Genomic DNA, 21,440 nt, shown 5'->3' on the forward strand with positions numbered 1-21,440 from the left:
ATCAGCGCAGCTCTGGCCATTGAAACCTCAAAAATCTGGCCAACTCCATACACTGACAGCAGAAATGAAATAAAATATATAAATATATATGAATTCTGGGGTCACAACAAGCGATATAGAATGCCACTCTAACAAAACAGAGATGCCAGGTGATATGAAACTCAAACAGAAATTTCAGAGTAAGGATGAGGTATGGAGGTTTTGGAGAAACCTTACAGAATATATGGTGATTTTCCACAAAACACACAAACAAAATTAGGAGCCACAAACCTATGTGTTAGAAATCATCTCCAGGAGTGTGAGAAGGAATGTTCATAGGTAATTTCTTGCTATTTAGAACAAGAAGCATACTACTAAGAAACAAGGAGAAAAAAAGCATTCCAGGATGTGTCAATGAATGCATGAAATATTGAACTATATATTTTGGCTTGAATTTGTTTCTTTAGCTATGATGGTTGAGCTAATAAGGAGTGACCCTAAGTGAGGCACAAATGAGGGAATAGATCAGAAAAACTGTTAGTCTTTGAGGTGTTGCTCACTGTTGCGTTTTACTGTCCTAAATACTTTGCACACATTAATGCCTGAATGCACGTAGGAGAATCATGGAATGTGGGTAGAATAGTCAGTTCAATGTTTTTACTATCTAATTATTACCACATATATGTGTGAGCACGTGTATTATCTAACCATGCACACATGCACACATGTGTCTTTGAGTATTTGATGTTGCATTGTAGTTACAAGGAAAAATGACTGATAATTAAGACCCATAAGTTCAACTAGATACACAACACCACCACCCTATAATGACATGGAAGAATACACAATATACTCTTTATTTAGTATGTTCTTCTATCATCTGAGAATATGCTTAATTTTGTTTTTAGGATTTTCAGACCAACTGAAATCTTTGCTCAGAAACGTTAACAAGTCCTTAAAGCGATGCGAAGATGCGTGGCAGTTGCTGCGGTTTCCAACCTCTCACTTTTACGTGATTGTTTGAAGCTGTGTCCCAGTGACTCTTCACAAGTTATATTCTGTCTCACTTCCACTTTCTTTGCAATAGCTGCCATCACATGTTGCTTTCATCTACACCACGCATGTGGTGAACTATTTTTATGGACAATCCAGGCTGCACACTGTCACAGCATTCTTTTACCTGGGCACTTTGACAACTATGGAGAGTGGAATTCCAAAGGGTAAGAGGACCTTGGGAAGCTTCCCACAGTGCTTTGAACGCATGGGATATCAAGTTCCAGGCCTAATTCATGGTCGTTAAAGGCATTGTGTCTGAAGTCCCATGTGGTCTGAAGAGATTTCCCACTAAATACAATAGATAACCATTATGGGGAAAATACATTATTGAGTTGGCGAGCATTAGTGTGTGTATGTGTTTGTGAGTGAGTTATTTAACTTCACATATATTAATCTATGTATAGGCTGTGCACATGTATAAATAAATATAGATATAGATGTAGGTATAGATAGAGGATTTGGGAGAGAGAAGGAAATGGAGACAGGGAGAGAGAAGCTGAGAGAAAGATACATTTCTGGGTAGATTGAGGATGCTTCTACACAACTGTCATATTCCAAAAGATTGCTTTTTGTAACAAAAAATGTACAATTTTGCAGTGAATAGTATCACAGAATATCAAGAAATTTTAGCATTCTATATTAATTTCAGTTACAAATATAATAATTAATGTGTTAAAATAGTTTTAGCTATCATCTTTTAGTGAACTCCTAACATTACATTCCAATACTATGTAATGGTAATACATCATTTCCAACATTCTACAGTGATCTTGCTCAGACTAATTAAGTTACCCATAACACCCTGTAATTTAAGATCAGCATATATGCTCAGTGCAAATTTATTGATGTGAGACTATTTACTTAAAAAATAAAGTCGAAGATTCCAAAAAATTCCATGCTAGATTTCATAGCCTCTTGGAAAAAAAGTTGGGCAAGATTTTATCTGATGCCAAATGTTTGAAAGCAATAATGCCTTGTCAGGAATTCATTATCTTTTGTAAAGAGGTAGATTTCCAAATAAATAAAAATAAACTATGTCAAACTCAAAGGGACCTTGTGGGTAGTTTTGTGTGAGGTAATTCCAAGATTCTGTCCAAGATTTAACAAAGTGAAGATAATCTTTCATCAGGGTGTGAGAATTGAAGCTCAAGGATTATATTTTGGGAAAAAAATGTGTAGCCTTTATATTTCTCTTCGTTTCTTCTAGACTTACTTCAATAATGAGATTCTACATTTTTCTGAGATTGAGTTTATTTATAGTGATGTTTCTGAAAAGAACTAGAGACCAAATGCTCAGTAAATTTGTTGGTATGGATTGAAATTGAGAACAGGGAGTATGTGTATATTTTGATATTTTGATTGTTGATTATTGTATTAATTGTCTTTTGGAAAGGGTTAAATGCACATATATATTTTAGACAACAGCAATCTTTGGGAATTAGATCATCTTGGAAATTTGTAAAGACAAAAGAGGATGAGCTATCAGGGGAGTTAGGACAGCTCCTTTGGTAAAATAGTTTTTTAGCATCTCAGTCATATTACCAACTACCCTACCATGAGAAAATAATTTTAATATAAAGCATTCTTAAGGAATGAAAACATTTCCAGTATGGTGAATATGTCATTGAATTCCCAGTAGGGCTTAGAATAATAGCCATTCTTTTTCTGCTGTGAACTTTCACTTAATCGGTTTTAGATTATCAATCACAACACCTACTTTACTGCCATAGATTCAGTCTCTTCTGACTGAATTCTGGACCCATCTCTCTTGACCTGATGACTATCCTGCTCAGGCATGTCATCCAAGCAAGACTTTTTTGGGGGAAATGTTATCTATAACCAAGAGGTAAAGGGTCTCTCTCCTTCTGAAATCATGGATGCTGAATATCATAGAAAACTACAGCTCTCTAGTTCCATTCTTACCCTTCATTGACAGAAACTTGAGAGAAATAAACGATGCAAAAAATAAATAAATAAAAACAAACACAAAAGAGTGAGAGACTCCTAATACCATCATTCAAAATTCTGGATCTAGTTATACAGAAGGACTTATAAGGACTTGAATTTACCAAGTAAGACATCCAATAAATCACCTTTTTGCTTAGACTAGTTGATCAGGGTATTTTCTATTAAGAAATGCTCACTAATACAGATATTTTGTCTTAAATAACTAACTAAACTCTTGCTTAGAATCAAAGAGTATGAATGACTACAAAGGTGGTAAGAGTCGGGGGGGGGCATTTTGGAGCATGAATTATTATCGGGGAGAACATTTTTGAGAGATCGCTGAATTGGGAATTTTGAAGAAATTAGGGTAGAATCTGGAGAAACACAGTAGACTTAGGGTGTGAGCAGTACACAAGAAGGGACGGGTGAAGGCCGGCGCAGCGGCTCAATAGGCTAATCCTCTGCCTTGCAGCACTGGCACACCGGGTTCTAGTCCCGGTCGGGGCACCAGATTCTGTCCCTGTTGCCCCTCTTCTAAGCCAGCTCTCTAATGTGGCCTGGGAGTGCAGTGGAGGATGGCCCAAGTCCTTGGGCCCTGCACCCCATGGGAGACCAGGAGAAGCACCTGGCTCCTGGCTTCAGATCAGCGAGGTGCACTGGCTGCAGTGTGCTGGCCGCGGCAGCCATTGGAGGGTGAACCAATGGCAAAGGAAGACCTTTCTCACTGTCCACTCTGCCTGTTAAAAAAAAAAAAAAAAGATGGGACGGGTGAAAATCAAACTATGTTATTATCAAAATTTTGCTAGAATGAGCCCCAGAGACATCTTTGTTTTGATCCTACTGCATTTTAGACTTATAAATTTGTAAATGAAGGCTCTCATAGTTTGTGCATTTAGATTTTATACTTTGAATTCTGACAATAAAATTTAAAACAAAACAAAACCAAATGTTACTTGAAATTAAAAATTAAACAGTCTTGGAACAGCTATTTGGCCTAGAGGATGAGAGTCCACTTAGGATCCCTGCTTCCCATACTGGAGCACCTAGGTTCATGTCCTGGCTCTGCTAATGGTTCAGGTTTCTGCTAATGTGCACCTGGAAAGCAGCAGGTGCCAGCTCAAGTTCTCAGGTCTCTGACACCCACATGGGAGATTCAGACTAAGTGTCTGGTTCTGGGCTCAGCCTGACTCAGCCCTGCATATTGTGAGAATCTGAGGAGTGAAACCAGTGGATAAGAGATCTCTGTCAAATAAATAAAGAGATAAAAATTTACATTTAAAAAAAGTAGTTGAGCTTGCTCTCTTACACTCTCTTACTCTCTCACCCTTTCCCCACAGCCTGACAATAATCCCTTCCTCTAATTCTGGTGTCTGGTGTGTTTTGTGGCGATGTTATATTGGTGCCATGACTTGGATCCAGGCTCACCCAGTGACCTTGCTCTCCCCTCGGGGATCCTTGAGCTGCTTTGGGGTCCTGGATTTCTGCCAGTCACAAAACATACCCTTGGACCTCCTTCCAGGCCACTGAACGTTCCATAATCTCCATCCACACCCCGGTCTCTCAAATTCCTGAGGTTTCTGATGATATAGCAATGGGTAATCAGTATTCATTATAGCCCATAAGGTAGATTTTACAATCTCTGGATTAATGTCGTTGATTTATAGCCAGAGTTTTGTAAAAGGAGTAGAATTCCATATGAATGCAATTTTGACCTTAATTCAGATAGAGGTACCAGCATCCTCAGGCATCCAGGTGTAATTGCTAAATGTAAATTGGGTAAAGCAAATGAGATAAATGTGTTTAAATGTAAACTTTGGTACTCTTAGCACCTTATATTCTATAGAAAAACTACTTGGGTTTGTTAACAATTATGTTTTCATAAACAGTCTATGAAAAATAGTTCAACACTGCTTAAAAGTAACTAAGGCTAAAATTTAATATGTTACCTTATTTAGAAAATGTTGTCTTAATTTGGAGATTTCTACCAGGTTACTTCAAAATGTAAATCAAGGAAGTCAGCATTTTGGAAAAGGTCACAAGTATAAAAATGTGTTCTTAGTAAGAAAGTTTAAGAAGGAAAGAATTTTTTTGAATAAAGAAAGGACATGGTTTGTAAGAATTACTTTATCTTGATGGTTAGTTTACTCTAGACTGGAATGAAAATGATAGGAAGCTTCAAGTAAGTTGAAGAAAGTGTGTGGAAGTCTCAGAAGGTTATGAAAGAGAAATTTTTGGATACAAAAGCTATTAATATATTTTTTTTGGCCGGCACCGTGGCTCACTAGGCTAATCCTCCGCCTTGTGGCGCCGGCACACCGGGTTCTAGTCCTGGTCGGGGCACCGGTTTCTGTCCCAGTTACCCCTCTTCTAGGCCAGCTCTCTGCTGTGGCCAGGGAGTGCAGTGGAGGATGGCCCAAGTGCTTGGGCCCTGCACCCCATGGGAGACCAGGAGAAGCACCTGGCTCCTGCCATCGGATCAGCGCGGTGCGCCGGCTGCAGCACGCCAGCCGCGGCGGCCATTGGAGGGTGAACCAATGGCAAAGGAAGACCTTTCTCTCTGTCTCTCTCTCTCTCACTGTCCCACTCTGCCTGTCAAAAATATATATTTTTTTTCTTTGACATAGAATCTGATCCTCTCTTAAAGCACTGAGTTAAAGTAGTCTATTACAGTATCTTAATGTCTCTGTTAGGTTCTAATTGTTTAAAAACAACTGAATTTTAAAGGAGTTATGGTTTTTTTGAATATATACTCATTCTAAAACATTTGGGCAATCACCTTGTAACAATGATCAAATCTGATCTATATTATGTCATGATGTGAATGGATCTTATTTCAACCAGATATTTTAAGCCTTCTTGGCATCCTTGATAGGTATTCAAAAAATCAGTTTCAAATTCTTTGGACTTTGATATTTCTAGTTGAGCCCCTGGATATATCAAAGGATATATGTCTGTCATCTTGTAAAGACACCAACTAATCAGGCTATTTGGATTATATTATAGGTACTGTCAAGATAATGATCTTTTGTTACCAGATATGTTGGTTACCTTAATGAGAATGGCCCAAGGCTTAAAAGGGTTAAATGTTTTATAAAATTCTACAGGTACTTTGGAAAACACTGTGTAGAGCAAGCAAGTACCTATTGTTGGTTAAGGAGTGTAATTGTAAGTAAGGCTATTTAAAGTCTTTTGTCATCCACAGTTTTGTAGAACAGATTTGCTGCTCATAGACTAAACATTGTTGGTTCTGTGTTTAACTGTGTCCTCCTATAGGTTCTAATGGACTTTTCCTAGTGACTTCTGCTGTACTCAGTACTTTGGGATGGCTCTGTAAGCAGATTAAGCCAATAATGCACTACAAGTTCCAACTGAGAGAAAGGATGGTTAATCGAGGTTACTAAGAGCAAAAGTAACTTGAATAAATTGGTTATTTAAAAAAAGTTAAAGATTTTTAAGAAGCTATTACTGAAACTACTTTATTCTATCTTTTTTTAAATTTTTTATTTATTTTTTATTTTTTTGACAGGCAGAGTGGATAGTGAGAGAGAGACAGAGAGAAAGGTCTTCCTTTTTGCCATTGGTTCACTCTCCAATGGCCGCTGCGGGACGGCTCATCTCACTGATCCGAAGCCAGGAGCCAGGTGCTTCTCCTGGTCTCCCATGCGGGTGCAGGGCCCAAGCACTTGGGCCATCCTCCACTGCCTTCCAGGGCCACAGCAGAGAGCTGGCCTGGAAGAGAGGCAACCGGGATAGAATCCGGCGCCCCAACCGGGACTAGAACCTGGTGTGCCGGCGCCACAAGGCGGAGGATTAGCCTGTTAAGCCATGGCGCTGGCCATATTGTTCTATCTTATATATTATGTAATACATGTATACATATTGTATGTCTACATGGGAAAATTTATTAAGAACTCAATTTTATTGGCTTATTGGTAAAAGATTGCTCATAAATTTAAACTGCTAAAGTGATTACAGAAACATTTTGATTTACGTGACCTGAATCTCTGTATCAGATGTTTTAAATTTGTTGGTATAAAGAAACTAAAAATGTTTTTACATGATTGTGCTTAAGTTTGCTGGTCAAACAAGCTACATCATGTTAGATATTTAAGAGATGTTTCCAAATACATGTAATCTTAAAATTTATAGAAGACATTGGACCTTCCAGTAAATGTTTTCATAAGTTGTTATTTAACGGTTGAAATTGCTTGCTAAGTTTCCATTTGATATTGTTATTGTCAGTAGTGATCTGGAAAACCTGACTTGTTCCCTCACTTCTCTTTTCTCTTCAAGATGGGAAACTGACTCTATACTGAAAGACTCTCCAGGATGTACAGTTTGATTTTTAGATCTTACAAAAGGGATGGCTAACATTTTTTTTTAAGATTTTATTTATTTATTTGAGAGGCAGAGTTACAGACAGTGAAAGAGACAGAGAGAAAGGTCTTCCCTCCGCTGGTTCACTCTCCAGATGGCTGCAAAGGCCAGAGCTGCACTGCTCTGAAGCCAAGAGCCAGGTGCTTCTTCCTGGTCTCCCATGGGGTGCAGCAGCCCAAGGACATGGGCCATCCTCCACTGACTACCCAGGCCATAGCAGAGAGCTGGATTGGAAGACGGGCTGCCGGGACTAGAACCGGTGCCCATATGGGATGCCGGTGGCACAGGTGGAGGATTAACCTACTGTGCCACGAGGCCGGCCCAGCTAACACCTTCTGTAATAATAGCATAACCAAAAGGAGAGCTTAGATTATGATTTCACAGCTAGATTTACTTGGGCACAAAACAGGCAAAACTTCCTTTTCAGACCAAAAAAGGTAGAGAAAGTTTTAAAGTGAGGACATAGCTTTCCTCATAAGCATTGTGTACCTCACAGAAAAACCACTATCAGAACATGCCTGTGACTACAGACTTGTAGTTTAGGCCACCAAAGATTAGAGATGGGACTTGAGCACCCCGTTGACTTGCATCCTCTGGTCTGCTTTAACAAAAACCAGGAGGAAAAGAAAGCTAGGCATCAGAAGCAATGTAAAGTTAGGTGGCAGACCAATTAATGGCTGCTTTGTGCAGTGTTCTGCCCTTAAGAAGACCCAACAGCCCAGTCCACTGCATTTGTTTATGTGGAAAGCCCAGGCTTCAGCAAAAGTCAGCTTATGAAAAGCCCTGGCAGCTCTGCCAGGGTCACTGGAAATAAAATTGCCCTGGAGTCGAAGGATGCCCAGGTCAGAGCCACAGATCTTGTTGGCTCTAAGCTGAAAAGCCCTTCACTCGGCCCAGCTTCCAAAGCAACCACTGTTGCTGAGGGCACGGTTAAGTAGGGTCAGCAACATTGCAGGAAGAACTGTAAATTTCCTATTAGAGATACCACCTGCCTTTACCTGGCTTGCTCTCCTCCCAGGCCAGTTAGGTAATAGAAGTCAACAGGTGCCTTCCCCAAGGAGGTTCATACCTCCCTTAGGATGTAACCCATGTGAAGAGATAGATAAGTCTGGGCCTCATAACTTACAAGGCCTTAAAGCCCACCAGATTATTATCATGACCTTCCGTCAGTTTCTATTTGCCTCTCAATTGGAAAACTTTGCAGCTCTGTTAGGTCCTCTAATAATGACTCTGTCCTTTCTTCTAGACCCTGTCTAGCCCACTTAGGACCTCATTCCTTTGTAATCATAGCCTCTACCCTAACATCAATGACTCTACTCCCAACCCGTGTGTATTGATGGTCCTCTACCCCACTTAATCTTGTATGATTGTTCAGAATTTTCTCTACAGACAAACCCCTCTACCCACAAGAGCTGAGTGGCCTTTCTCCAAGTCTTGGTTGGAATCAGCTTAGCAGCCTTTTCTCTCTTCAGTAGTGATTTCAGGAACAGCTTTGGGCCACAATGTTATCTAGACCAACCTACGACAAAACAACTCCAAATTACAAAAGGAGGTCACTAGGTCCATTGAGCCCTCAGTTGATGCCATCTGAGGTCTCCAAAGCCATATCATCTCACTAACAGGCATGGTACATGGGACAGAGAGGCCTTAACTGTGTTGTTATTATGTTAACCAATCAGGTCAGGCAAAAACCACATCCATCCAAGTCTTCACGAGAGTCCAGAGACCCTGCCCCCCCCCCCCATTTCCTCTCATTACTTGGTTAATGCCACTTTTAGGATCATTGACTGCTATTCTCACCCTTTTATACTAGTGTCTGTTCAAGAGTTTGCAGGAGGTGATAATAGACCAAACCAAAGCCTTCACCAACCAGGCAGTCAACCAAATGCTGCTATAGGGATACAATTGGCCCCCCACCCAGGAGACAGCAGCTTGAGACTCGTACCATGTCCACAGGAAGTAGAGCTAAAGACAGATCATCATCCCTCCACCCCTCCTGGACTTTTGGAGTGGATGTAATCCTTCTATAACACTTGCTATATAAAAAAAAAGCGGGGGTGGGGTGGGGTGGGAATGTTAGTAAAATGGCTCAGTCTTATCTCTACCCTGGACACCATCATGAGCTCTAGACCTCCCCTCATACCCCCATCGCCATTGCTGGAAGCCAGGTGACCACATGGCCCAACCACAGGTGTAAGTTCCACGTGAGCCTAATGGGATTCAATGTTCCTACTTCCCTGCCTGCCCCACAACAATGAGCTTCCCCCACCCAACAATAAACCTTTCCTCTAAAAAAAAGTAGTTGAGTAAGTTGTATTGGTTTTGCTATTTAATAAAGTAGAAAATTTAGCAATGTAATCAAACCTTTCTAATAATATTCTTACATTGGAAGACACGTTTAAATGATAAATGTCCTTAAACAGAAGGTATTATGCATATTTTGTCTAGTTCAGATACAGCCCAATTTCAGCAATGAAAGGATTTAATGTTATGGCCATATAAATTGTCACCATTACCATAAAGTATTCTGAAGCCAATTTTAAATCAGTTGCGGCTGCTAAGGAAAAAAAAAAAAGCTACCTCTTCATTTCTTTTCTCCAAATTACTTAGTGAAAATCATAAGGTTTATTGTTTTCCTGTAATTATAATAAATTCCAATGAAATGTTTTTAGCTGTGCGAAATCTACCATTTTTATTGTGTTCTATGTCTGGGGCTTCCAATTGGCTAAAATTGAGGAGAGCATATTATATCTTAAAGTGCTGATAAATAGTCAGACCAAAGTGAGGGCTGCAACTTCATGGGGAGAAAACTAACCATTGGTGGGATAACTAACCATGAGGGAGTACAAGATAATTAAACCAGAGTTAAGAGCAGCAGAGTTGAACTTCAGAGGGTCACCATGGGTATCTTGTTCTTAGCCACTTTCTCTCATTTTCCTCATTTGAACAGGTCAACAGTCATTAAAGCTTTTCACAATACTTGAGACAAATCATTGCATTCACTTGTTGGTAAGGTTTAAATGTAATCCACATATTTTAGTTTTAGTATTGAAAACATTCAGCTTCCATTATCTTTTTTTTAATTTTTTTTAAAGTTGAAATAGTCTGGGAATCATTAAGTGCCAAATGCTTTCATCAGGCCCATAGACAAATGGACAACTCCACGGTAAATGCAGTTACTAATCAGAAAGTTTCAACAAAAACACATTTTCACTCATTTAAAGCTAAAGGGAATAAATCTAGAGGTCTTTTAAGAAAGGCACACTTTAGACCCTAGGAAGCTGACACAGTGCTGGATTTCACAGAGAAAGATCACAAAAGCTATCCTGCAGGCTCAGTAAATTCTGAAGGTTCATGGAAGATTTGACATGTATCTCAGTACTGGAGCAATTTCTCTTTGTCTCACCATTTATCTCTTAACCTAGCAACCTGGATGAAATATGAGGACAGAGAATAAGCTTTGAAGAATCAACCCAATTTTAATCAAAGTGAACAACATTGAGGTCAGGTTATTATCTAAGGGAAAAGCCAAACTGTTACATCATAGTTTCTCAATGTCTTAAGACTTTGGAATTATTTTTCTTTCTGGTAAATATAGTTCCACTGTGTATTTATGCCTGTGGTCTATTATATATTTTGATAATTCCTGGGCATTTAATAGACAAACTAGTGTACTTAAAACACACACACACACTCACACCCCTAAACCTTACCTAATGATTGCTGAGACCTCATCTAGCTTGTGAGCACAGCGCCTCTCCCTAACTGATCCTTATCATCCACACCTTCTGTGCCCCTCTTTGACAACGGCTCTGGCATATGCAAGGTGGGCATGCAGACAAGGGTGCCCCAAAGCCGTCTTAGCCTCCATCATGGGGGCGCCCGTGGTACCAGGATGTGATGGTGGACATGAGTCAGAAGGACTCCTACGTGGGCCACAAAGAGGCACCCTGACCCTGAGGTCCCCCATGGAGCATGGCATCCTCAACAACAGTGATGCCATGGAGACCATCTGGTACCACACCCTGTACAAGCTTTGCATTGCCCCCAAGGAAGACCACGTGCTGCTGATGGAGAACCCCCCCAAAGCCCAAAGTCAACCATGAAAGGATGACCCAGACCTTCAACATCACGGTCATATGCACGTGGCCTTCCAGGCTGTGCTGTCCCTGTACACCTCTATATGCCACTGGCATCGTGATGGACTCCAGCAATGTGGTCCCCCACACTATGCCCATCTACCAGGGGTACACCCTCCACCATGCCATCTTGTTTCTCTTGGACCTAGCTGGTCATGACCTTCCCTCATGGATTGCCTCACCCAGGATGGCTACAGCTTCATCACCATGGTTGAGAGGGAGGTCGTGCCTGACATCAAGGAGAAGCTGTGCTATGGGACCCTGGACGTCAAGCAGGAGCTGGCCACTGCCTGGAGAAGATCTATGGCTTCCCAGCAGCCAGGTGCTAGTCACTGGCCCTGAGAGGTTCTGCAGCTCGGCAGCTCCACCCTGGCCTCGCTGTCCACTTTCCAGTAGATGTGGGTCAGCAAGCAGGACTAAGAGGAGTCTGGCCCCTCTCCATTGTCTGCCGCAAATGCTTCTAGGTTGACCGTCCACTTAGTGGTGTGACACTCTTTCTCGATAAACCCTAACTTGGGCAGAAAACGAGATGGGATTGTCATGGAAAGCTGAGGGTGACAGCAGTTGGTGGGAGCGAGTATCCTTAAAGTTCTACAGTGTGATGGAGGACTTTTTACATTGTTTAAAATAGTCATTCCAAATATCATGAGGTGCCATATGACTGGGAGCCCCTTGCCTGCCAAAGGCCGCCCCACTTCTACAGAAGGAGAATGGCATAGTCCTCTCTCTGGTCCACCCCAGAGAGGTGACAACATCGGTTTTGTGTAAATAATGAAAACTTTTAAAGTGTTTGCCTTAATACTCTTCAAAATTTTCTTTTATTTTGATTGTGGTCCAGGCTCCCTTTTTGGTCTCCCAAATTAAGACGTTTGAGGGCCTTTGGTCTCCCTGGGAGTGGGGTGAGGTGTGGACACAGCCAGGGCTTACTTGTTTACAGACTTGACAATGGTACAATAAAACTGCCCACATTAAAAACAAAAAGTTTACCTAGCAGGTATGTCTTAATCACTGGCATGATTAGGTAATAACTGTATAATTAGGAAGAAAATACTGTTAAACAACTTGTTACCAGTATAGATGCTGATAGAACTGATAGCAGAGAAAGAGACCCTGTCAGTGGAGTTCCTCAGCATTCCATTCTATCTACTTGAAAAAGAAAGCACTGTTGAGTCTCTCCTAATGTGTCTCCATTGATTTCCACTGACTCACAGGAATACTAATGCGAAACTAATAGAAATGTGGTGGCATGCAGCAGGTATGTAAGGCCAGCAGTCTCAAAATAATTTGGGGGATCTATTTAAGATTTTTATTTCTTGTCATCATTTCAAAATACTTTATTTGGTATCTTTGGCAGTGTTTGCCAGGCTTCTGTGTTTGGTGGATTTCCCTGTGTCATTTTGATTGCCCTTAAGGTTTAAAACATACAAGTATGCTTTGAGATGGAGTTATCATGTTTTGTTAGAACTAGCCATGTCTTGGAACTGCGGAAGGAGTGGATCAGGGAGCAGCTGGTCTCACAGAGCTAAAGAAATCTCCAGACTTGTCCTGTGCTGGTCTGTATTTGCTCTGTGCTAACAAGGGGATCCCCTGAGGTCCTATCTTAGAGAAGAACACTAGTGACTGTGCCCTTCCTCTCTATTCAGAAGTGCCCTTGAACACATTCCCCAGCCTCAGGAATAAGTTGGCAGGATTATAGCACAGACTGTCCAGGTAATCAGCAAACCAAGACTATAGAAAACTGAGTCTAGGAGAAGATATGTTCAGGATTCTTCTTTAAATAGTTCTACCAGAAGGCACCAACAAGATGCAACTGACTGAGGAATATGTGATTCAGGTGCATGTTCCTGCCTTGCTACCAAACATCTCAGTGCTTAGTTGAAGATACAGAGAAATTTATCACTGTATCAATGTATCATTATCAGGCCAGACACTTAAATTTAGAGGTGACAACACATTGAACAAAGGCTCAAATTTAATTCATCCTGTAACTGTTTGTAGAAAATACACAACTTGTTTCAAGAAAATCATTGATGCTAAGGCCAATACAATTGAAACTGTTTAACTAGAAAATACTGGTGGGAGCCAATATCTTGCTTAGCAGTTAGGGACTTGTTACGACACCTGAATCCCACCTTGCTCCGACTCCAGATTCCAGCTTCCTGCTAATTTAGATATTGTGAGACAGTATTGACAGCTCAGGAAATTTGGTTCCTGCCACCCATTTTGGATAGCAACATTGTATTTCTGTTCCCTAGCTTTGCCACACTTAGATGCAGTGGGAATTAATGCAGTGAACCAGTGGATGGGAACTCTCACTTTCTTTCTATCTGAAATAAATAAATAAATATGAAAGAAAAAACACAAGTGAAAGAATTTCACCAAATACGTGTAGGAATGTGTATGAGGTGGACTTGGGTTGAGGACATGGAGTTGTGGGGAGGTCAGGGGTATCAGGGTAATTTGGGCTTGTGGGAGGATTAGAATTTTCTATAAAAGAGTCCCTTAACTTGTAAGATATGTTCCTTCTATGAATTTTCCAGAACTTGAAACTCTGTGTTGGAAAAACCATCACTCTTGAGAATTCATTGCAGTTTAACTGGTCATTGTTGACTTTGTTATAATACTTCTATCATATGTATCTACTTTACTGGTTGATGATTCCATTTTTGGCTCTAAAGGATTTTTTGAAATTTTGATTAAGGAATACACTTCATGAATTTAATACATGCAGATTCTCTCCTCCACCTCCCTCCCATCCACACTCCCACCTTTCTTCCCCCTTCATCTTCCTTTCCCATTCTTTTTTTTTGCAGAGATCATTTTCATTTAATTTTTATACTCATAAGATTAACCCTACACAAAGTAGAGAGTTCACTGATTAGTATGATAAAAAAAGAAGAAGAAAAGAACAAAACCATCCAAACTTTGATTCTGCTTTTAACGTGTCAACTGCAGGCAGGGTGCGTGGTGAATTTTAATAATGGGCTATAGAATCATTTCTGTTAAAGATTAATACTAACAAAACCTAGGAAGTACAAATAAAATGGAATGCAAGTGACTGTATTGTTCCGATGTAATGCCAAACTTGACTGAGATAATTTACGGACAAGAAAAGGACTATGGTATAAAAGAGTTCTGTAAGACTGAGATAATGTCCACCCAGCAGTAGACACATACTTTCCAGTGCCAACAAGGAGTTTCGCTAATAAATTGGATAGGTTACAGAAACTGCCACTCAATTATTTTACATTTAGAAAAGAAAACATTTCCTTCTTTCCTGTCTTCCTTCCTCCCTCCATCCCTTATTCCTTTCATTGCCTCCCTCCCTCCTTTCTTTTCTTCCTTTCCTTCTTTCCTTCCCACATCTGAATTATCTTACACATCACTATCTTATGTAATTTTAAATGTAGAATGGACATAGCAAACATTGTATTAGGAATTGGTGGACTTGCATTTGCCCTGCTAACAATTACCTGTATTATTGTGGTCTAGTAATCTAATCCCATCTATAGTGAGTTAATTTACCCATTGAAGGAGGAAGATTTAAGTCATTCTGTTCTGTAGAATTAAACAAAGATTTGTTGAATAGCATTGTGAAAAACTAAAGAGACAGAGCTTCGTTCAAGGTAGCTGAAGCTGGTTAGGGGAGGATGAGAGTGTCCCCAGTGGCAGCTTCATCTGCTGTGCTACTTACTGCCTCTCTTCTTTTCCTAGAATGTGAACCCCATGAGCTCAATGTTGTAACATTTGTGTCAAGAAAAGCATTGGGGACTTAGGAGGTTCTTCCTAAGTTGTTGGTGAGTCAATGGATGAGTCCATAGGATGTGCTTGATAAAAAGGCCATGGCCAAGTGAATGGAGGGTTGGCTGGGGGGGCTTCCAGGAAGAAGAGGGGCAGAAAACTCATTGGCTCAGAGCTGGAAAAAGCACACTGAGTTGGAAGAAATAGAGAACATGAATATGAATGGAGAACAGAATTCAGACGAAACAGGAACTGGAGGATTTGTTTTTTTTTTTTTCTTTTTGTCTTCTATAGTTTTGCTGTGATTATTAAAAATTAGATTCATTTACCATGTTTTAGATTTTGTGATGGGAAATTGAGACTGTCTCAGGAGTATAAATTGACTAGCATATAGCTATATGGTAGAATGTTCTGCCTGGAAAGAATTTCTGGCTTATTGTGCTGAATTTGTAGATTTGATAAGCTTTCCAGGAGCAATTTGATGTTCTTATTTGATGGAGAAAGCTCTTAACGAGGACAAATCTTTTAGGTGGCTAAAATGGAAAATGTGGTTTTCTTAATCTGCCTTTTCCTTCTGTCCAATAAAAGAAACTGTTCTTTCATTTTGTATTAAATGTTGGCAAGATGTATTTGAATGCTTTAAATTACTGCATTCTCTTTCTTTGGCTGTGAGGTGCCTCCTTGGCTGTTTCTAGGAAGCAACCTGAGCAGTTCCCTTCTGGCTGGCTGCCCCTGTGCTGGGTGATGAGTATGTATCATCTGCTTTGGGGATGACAAGGCAAACCTGGCCTGCAAGTGCTGGCCACTGTCATCCACAATATGAAATGGAAAGTTCCTTTTTGGAAAAAAAATGTGGTGAGAGAAAATACTCTTTTGTTTCAACATGGGAATAAAGGATGAAAGCAAAATATATTCTCACATATGATAATTCTATTGAAATCACTGAATTAGGGGAAAAATAAACAGATTTCTTTATACAGCTATAGAGTGTTGCTAGAAGAAAGTTTGCTGGAAACTTTTGAATTCCTTTATATTATTATTTTGAAAAATGCTCATTGGCAATTCTACTTAAAGTTAGTTCATTTTTACCTGAAGCAAACAATTCCCCAGTTTAGCCAATTGGAGTTGAAAGAGATGTGGGCACTGAATATTAAGGTTCAGTTTGGGAGCATTTGTCCCAGAGGTTTGCTGGCACCTTTCTAGTGTGGCCACTTCTACTGATGCTAGTAGAAAGGTATCAGTGGAAGACAACATGGTTGGACGGAAGGCTAGGGTACAGTGACCTGTTACCTGGCTTTTGGGAAGGAGTTGAAAATTGTTCAGTGTGCCTTAAATCTAGGATGTAGTAAACTTGATCTTCTTTCTGATTTATTTGCCTTGATAAGAGATCAAGAATTGCACATGGAACACAATATCAGAATATGGCAGATAACTCATCTGTGGACTGCGAGATAGAGTTTCAGCTGTGAGATTCATAAATTTGGTGAGGAAAGCTTGTCCACAGTGTTGAGGGCATAGTTTTCGATAAGTCAGCCAAGGTGTGGGATGATCACTAAAACTGGCAAGGGTTGACATTTTAAAGCAGGAAAACCAATTAGGTGTTGGCTGGGCTGAGGGTGGAGGGGGAAACTTCTATGAAACATAACACAGTGGAAATGCAGAGACACTAATCTTTTGGACAAAAAGAGCAGTCAGTGAATGTTAGTGTCATGATCGAATCTTTGTTTTCTTTTATCAGCAATTCAAGTACAAGTACTCAGAGCATAGGGGTATAAAATGAAAAACAATGGCTCATAATTTTATTCTATTCCTTATAAGCAATAATTTTATATTCCTCCTTTTTGTGTAACAGGAATTTAAACATACTCCACATGACAGTGCAATATATGAAGAATTAAGTGTTACATATAAAGTTAAAAATAAGTGGGAAAGTATAAAAATAATGATATTAGTAACAAAGAAGTAGCCTGGGGGAAAAATTATCTGACTTGCCTTCCCTAGCAAGAAGTCTTTAGATCCAATGTGGATTTCAGACTAAGGTTTAGAGGTGAAATCTTATTATATGGCTGGATGAAAGTTGAGACCTGAAACAGTGTAGTAAAATTGCTTGCAGATAGTCAAAGTTGTGTTTAGAAATCAGAATGGAGAATGGATCAAGGAAAGGAGGTGGAAATGTGAATCAGGGTAGTGGTTTGGAGGCAATAGCCATGCAACAAATGTAAAATGAAGAAATCCTGCTCTACAGCAGGAAACATGGATCCAAACATGGAAGCACAGATGTAAGTGCCACATACTCTCATTCATATGTGGTGTCTGATAAAGTTGATCTCATGGAAGTTGAGAGAAGGTTGGAGAGAGTGGAGGGAAGGGAGAAGGGGGAAAACTTATTTAATGGGTACTAAATTATAGTTAGATAAGGATAAGAGGTTTTAGTGTTCTATTGCCTAGTAGGGGACCCATAGATAACAATGTGCTATATATTTTTCTTAAAGAAAACTAGAAGAAAGGATATAGCATGTTTTCACTAGAAAGAAATGACAAATGTCTGAGGAAATACATCTGTGTACAAGTATTAACTACTATACAATGCATACTTGTACTGAAATCTGACATGCTACTGCATAAATATGTACAATTTTTGTAGGTCAGTAAAAATAAAGAAATTATTTTTAAAACAAGTTGGGAATGAGAAATGGTGAAATCCTAGAAGTGAAGTCCTGGAAGGTATTGCCACTGGAAGACCTCAGCAGTGAGGCGCCTTTCATGAAGATGATGGTATACCTCAAGATGTTAAGGAAATATGAAATGAGAAAAAGAAAAATGGAATTTGAGCTTCATTCCACATATGCTAAGGAATATAAAGAAATAGCCAATGGTGAACAGTTTTCAAAAGGATGAAGGAGAGTGATGCAGAGTTCAAAGCTCAGAGCTGAGTACTCGCCACAGTCACTGGGGACTTCAGACCATGCTCACGATTTGCTTTGCACCTCAGCTACAAGACAATTTTATAGACAGTGATGCTACCATTTAAAAACTATAGGAAAATTGGTATCTCTTGGGTCATCTAGAATAATGAAATAAAAGGTGCTTATCAATTGTGATACAAAGACCACAGTTAGGGACTGGAAGGATGAACTGGTGGGCTGTTTAGAAGTGGCACTCAGAGTGCAGAGAGGCTGATGAATACAGAGTGAGAGGAGAACACTGGGTGACATGGGACATGCATCAGGTGAGCAGTCAAAAACTTAACCTCTCACTCAAATGCAATCCCTGGTTTTTCCTTTTATAAAAAGATTTCACACACATACCAGGTATTTCAAAAAGTTAAGGGAAAATGTTATTAAAAGATAAACTTATTTTGGTGCAAAATATTTTGGCTTTATTTTTATTAATACAAAGAGAACAGATTTTATGTATATCATGGGTACAATTCTAAGAAGATAACTGTAGTTTCCTTCTCCCTCCTTCTCTTCCAAGCCCCCTCGTTCCCTTCCTTCTTTTATTGTCATTGATTTTTGAAAAGATTTAATCTTAACCCACTTGGTAATCAAAGGCTTAATTCATCACTAACAATAATATTCAGCAAATATAATGTAAGAAAACCTACAGAAGCATAAATGAAGACTGCAAATGATAATCATATCACAAGATGTCCATCAGTTGATTCAAAGCTTCTTGAAGGGGTGTCTGTTCTACTTCTTCCTGCTTGGCTAAGGAACTTGCAAGAGGCTTCTCAGGAGGGAGGTCTAATCTCACAGGGGTGTGGCACTGGAGGTCTTTTTCTGCCTCATTCTCCACACGGTCTCGATCTCGCTTCTTTTTATCTTCCTTGACCCGCCTGCGTTTGCTGCCCCTCTCCTCCCCGGGACCCTGCTTCTCCCCCTTCTTCCTCTTCTTCCGCTTCCTGTCCTTGTGCTTGTCGTGGTCATTCTTGTCTTCGAAGAGGCTGGAGTCGTGGCCCGAGCTGCCCGTGGAGAGCTCGGTGACTTCGTTCCCTCCCACTTTGAGGACCAGCTTCAAGGGCTTCTCGACATACTCCTCGTAGAGGTGTTTGTCCGACTTGTGTTTCTTGTGCTTCTTGCCCATGTCCGACCGGGCCCCGGTGCCCGCCCCCCGCGCCAGGCCCAGGCCGGGCGGCGCCGCTTCCGGTCCGCATCCATGAGTTCTTGGCCACATGCCAAGATTTATCCATACGTGATGGCAGATAGTTTACTGGATGTTTTAACAAAAGGAGGGCACTCCAGGACCTTGCAGGAGTTGGAGACGTCATCACCTGAAGATGAAAGCCAGCCTAGGACCCTTGACACAGCGAAAGAAATGGAGATTACAGAGATAGAACCAGCAGGGCGTTTGGACCCCAGCTCTCAGGACAGGCTCACAGCACTGAAAGCAGTCACGAGCTTTGGCGCTCCAGTTGAAGTCTTTGACTCGGAAGAAGCTGAAGTGTTCCAGAGGAAACTTGATGAGACCACCAAATTGCTCAGGGAGCTGCAGGAAGCCCAGAACGAGCGCCTCAGCACCAGACCCCCTCCCAACATGATCTGTCTTCTGGGTCCCTCGTATAGAGAAATGCATCTCGCTGAACAGGTGACCAATAATCTTAAAGAACTTGCACAACAGGTAACTCCAGGCGATATTGTAAGCACATACGGAGTTCGAAAAGCAATGGGGATTTCCATTCCTGCCCCCGTCGTCGAGGACGGCCTTGTGGATTTAACAGAAGATTTGGAAGAACCTCCAAGGACTGATGTTGCCGAGTGTGGGCCTGATGGGATTGGAAGCTAACTGGTATTTGATTATATATTATGTACATATTTTTTTCATTCTGAACTTGGAAATGCTTTTCAGAAGATATTAAATATTTGTAAATTGTGTTTTTAATTAAACTTTGGAACAGTTAACTTTAGTGTTCCAGAGGTTGGACTTCTGTTAGGTAATAAAGTCAAACCTGGGACTCGGAAAAAAAAAAAAATAAATAAAGAATAAACTTATGCATTTTTGTACTTTATTTATTTATTTACTTATTTGACAGATAGAGTTAGAGAGTGAGAGAGAGAGAGAGACAGAGAGAAAGGTCTTCCTTTCATTGGTTCACCCCCCCAAATAGCCGCTATGGCCAGAGCTACGCCGATCCGAAGCCAGGAGCCAGGTGCTTCCTCCTGGTCTCCCATGTGGGTGCAGGGACCCAAGTACTTGGGTCATCCTCCACTGCACTCCCGGGCCACAGCAGAATGCTGGACTGGAAGAGGAGCAGCCAGGACTAGGATCTGGCATGCATATGGGATGCTGGCACTGCAGACGGAGGATTAGCCAAGTGAGCCATGGTGCCGCCCCTTTTTGTACTCTATATTAACTGTCACATATAAGAAAAAACACATTTGTCTTTTTGAGACTGGCTTAATTCACTAAGCAGAATAGTTTCCAGTTGCATCCATTTTCTTGCAAAAGACAGGATTTCATTCTTTCTCTTGGCTAAGTAGTATTCCATGGTATCTATGTATGTATATGCGGAAAATCCCTGGATTTTCATTAAGTGAATCTCAATTACAAATGTATATATATATATATATATATATATACACACACACATATATATACAGACATATATATATATATATATATATATATATATATATATATTCCAGTCATTATTTGATGGACATTTGGATTGATTCCATATTTGAAATTCAGGCATACTAGGGGACTTCAATAATTTATGGAAATATGGATTACAAATAAACAATACAGGGTTTAAAAATACTTTGCACCAAAATAGACTTATAATTTAATTTCATATTTTCAAGAACCTTTTGAAATACCCTCATAATATATCCCATGTTAATATTTAATATTATTTGTGGTATAGTCATTTAACCATTTCTTGAATTTTAAGTTCTAGATGTTGCATTTAATATCAAAAAAGAAGAAGGAAGTGAGGGAGGGAGAGAGAGAGGGAAAGGAAGAGGGGAAGGAGGAGGAAGAGTGGGAGAAGGAGGGGAGAAAGAGAGAGAGAGGGAGAGAGAAAGCATGCAGGCATGCACTTTAGCTACATTAAGACATGAATCCCGTGATATTTTGGACATGCAGACATGTAGTCCTACATATGCTTAAATAATTTTTGTTTAAATTATATAAATTAAGTAATAAGAATCACTTAAAAGATTTTCATGAATTTGGCTACATTTTCTTTTCTTAATGGTA

General features: G+C 40.2%; 1 pseudogene; it reads left to right on the forward strand.

Annotated features, from left to right (window-relative positions):
* The first annotated feature begins 1,177 nt into the window (after positions 1-1,177).
* On the forward strand, positions 1,178-11,840 carry LOC133765232 (uncharacterized; annotated as a pseudogene).
* Positions 11,841-21,440: the final 9,600 nt, after the last annotated feature.

Source organism: Lepus europaeus, chromosome 8 (genome assembly GCF_033115175.1).
Source record: "Lepus europaeus isolate LE1 chromosome 8, mLepTim1.pri, whole genome shotgun sequence".
In the NCBI taxonomy this organism is placed as follows: Eukaryota; Metazoa; Chordata; class Mammalia; order Lagomorpha; family Leporidae; genus Lepus; species Lepus europaeus.